This window comes from Solanum dulcamara, chromosome 1 (assembly GCF_947179165.1).
Source record: "Solanum dulcamara chromosome 1, daSolDulc1.2, whole genome shotgun sequence".
Classification (NCBI taxonomy): domain Eukaryota; kingdom Viridiplantae; phylum Streptophyta; class Magnoliopsida; order Solanales; family Solanaceae; genus Solanum; species Solanum dulcamara.
The window spans coordinates 326,430-329,758 of NC_077237.1; positions in this window are offsets into that span (position 1 = coordinate 326,430).

Sequence of the window (3,329 nt, forward strand, 5' to 3'; positions counted from 1 at the left end):
TCTTTTTATCTTTTTCATACCTTTTTCATTTTCCGCTTATGCATATTAATGTGATCCTTAATATCATGCATGTTTGTTAATGGCAGGTAACCAGATAGCAAAAGCCAAACCACCAACTTACTAATGTTAAAAATAAATTTCCAAGCATAGGACCGGCTGGAATTCAGCTTGTTGAGCCTTAATATTAGTCTTTTGAAGTTGGTGACAACTTAGAGGTTCTTTGGCATGAAAGGTTGTTGGTTCAGGTGTAAGGTCCCATAGGTATGATGGATCCAGGATTGTGACTTCTTTTTTAGATACAATACAAATGTGATAAATCAGTTCTGTAAAATCAGAAAATCGCCTAATTTTGTTTGTGCGACCTTTAAATGCTATGAATGCGTTGTGGATTGTGCCAATGCCGCACATACTTATCTTCATGGTACCTACGGCGGGTCTCATAACAATTTCGAAGAAAAATTGACGGGAAAAGTGTTCACCAAAATATTTATAGGCTAACACATGAAAAAAAGGGATAAAAATCACCTAATTTCGCTTGTGCAACCTCTAAATGTTATGAATGCGCTGTGGTTCGTGCCAACGTTGAATGAACTGATCTCTCGGGTACCTACGGAGGGCAACATAAAGGTTTTGAAGAAAAATTGATTGGAAGCTAGTTCACCAAAATATTCATAAGCTAATACATACGAAAAAAAATCAGAAAATCGACTAATTCTGCTTGTGCGGACCCTAAATACTATGAATGAGCTGTGGATTGTGCCAACGTCGCACATACTGATCCCTTGAGTACCTATGGAGGGTTCCATATTGGTTTCAAAGAAAAATCAACTGTAAGTCAGTTTATCAAAATATTAATGGGCTAACACATGAAAAAAAATCAAAAAATCATCTAATTTCGCTTCTACTATCCCTAAATGCTATAAATGCACCTTGGATCGTGCTGACACCGTACATACTGATCCCCAGGGTGCTTACGAAGGGTCCCATAATAGTTTCGAAGAAAAATTTATTGAAATTTAGTTCACTAAAATATTCATGTGCTAACACACATAGAAAAAATAAGAAAATCACCCAATTCCGCTTGTGCGGCCCCAAAATGTTATGAATACGTCGTGGATCATGCTGACGCTGCACATACTGATCACCATGTACCTACAGAGAGTCCTATAACGGTTTTGAAGAAAAATTGACTAAAAGCCAGTTCACCAAAATATTCATTGGCTAACACACGAAAAAACTTAGAAAATGACTTAATTCCACTTGTACGACACCTTAATGCTATGAATGAATCGTAGATCATGTCGACACCACATGTACTGATCCACCGAGTACCTATGGAGGGTCCCTTAACAATTCAAAGAAAAATTGACCGGATGTCAGTTCACCAAAATATTCATGGGTTAACACACATGAAAAAAACAAGAAAATCGCCTAATTCTGCTTTTGCGGTTCTAAATACTATGAATGCACTGTGGATGATGCTGACACCGCACATATTGATCCCTGTAGCTACGGAGGGTTCCATAGAGGTTTCGAAGAAAAATTGTCTGGAAGCCAGTTCACCAAACTATTCATAGGCTAATACACTAAATATAAATTAGAAAATCACCTATTTCTGCTTGTGTGGCCCCTAAATGCTATTAATGCATCGGGGATCGTGGAGACGCCACAAGTACTAATCTCTCGGATACCTACAAAGGGTCCCATAACGGTTTTGAAGAAAAACCGATCGAAATTCAGTTCACCAAAATATTCATTGGCTAACACACACGAAAAACAAATTGCTTAATTCCGTTTGTACGTCCCCTAAATGCTATGACTGCACTGTGGACCGTGTTGATGCCGCATGAAATGATACCCTTGGTTCCTACGAAGATGCCATAATGGTTACCAATAAAAATAGACCTAAAGCCAATTTACCAAAATATTCATTGGCTAACGCTCATGAAAAAAAATAGTGAATCACTTAATTTCGCTTGTGCAGCTCCTAAATGCTATAAATACGTTGTGGATCGTGCCAATGCCGCATGTATTGATTCCCGGTTACTTATAGAGGGTCCCATAATAATTTCAAAAAAAATCGATCGCAAGCCAGTTCATCAAAATACTCATAGGCTAACAAACAGAAAAAATAGAAAATCACCTAATTACGCTTGTGTGACCCCTAAATGCTATGAATGCATCATGAATCGTGTCGACGCCGCATGTACTGATCACACTGGTACCTATGGAGGGTACCATACCAGATTAAAAGAAAAATCGACCGAAAGTCAGTTTACTAAAATATTAATGGGCTAACACAAACGAAAAAAATTAAAAAATCACCTAAATCCGCATGTGCGACCCCTAAATGATATGAATGCATTGTAGATCATGTCGACGCCACACATATTGATTTTCCGGGTATCTATGGAGGGTCCAATAACGGTTTTGAAGAAAAATCTATCAGAAGATAGTTAAATAAAATATTCTTGGACTAACTCACACAGAATATATAAGAAAATCGCCTAATTCTGCTTGTGCGGCCATTAAATGCTATGAATGTGCAGTGGATCGTGCCGACGCTGCACGTAATGATCCTCCAGGTATTTAAATAAAGTCCCATAATGATTTTGAAGAAAAATCGACCTAAAGACAGTTCACTAAAATATTAATGGCTAACACATATAAAAAAATCATGAAATTGTCTTAATTCCGTTTGTGCGGCCCCCTAAATACTTTTAATGGACCGTAGATCGTGTCGACGCCGCACGTACTAATCTCTCGGGTACCTAAGGAGGGTCCCTCAATGGTTTTGAAAAAAATCGACCGAAAGTCAGTTCACCAAAATACTCATTGGCTAACACATGAAAAAAATTAGAAAATCACTTAATTACGCTTATGCGACCCCTAAATGCTATGAATGTGTCGTGGATCATGATGACGCTGCATGTGCTGATCCCCCACGTATCTACGGAGGGTACCATAATAGATTCGAAGAAAATTTTATCGGAAGTCAGTTCACCTAAATTAGATAATCATCTAATTCAGATTGTGTGGCCCCTAAATGCTAGGAATACATCGTGGATCGTGCCAACATCGTGCGACTCTTAAATGCTATGAATGCATCGTGGATCGTGTCAATGTGCACATACTGATCCCCCGGGTACCTAAAGAGAGTTCCATAATAGTTTTGAAGAAAAATCGACTTGAAGCCAGTTCACCAAAATATTAATGGGCTAACACACAAAAAAATTAATAAAATCCTTTATTTCTCTTGGATTCTTCTTTAGTAGCGTTTGTAACAGTCTGGGTAACGACTCTTGTAGCAACAATGGTTCTTCTACATC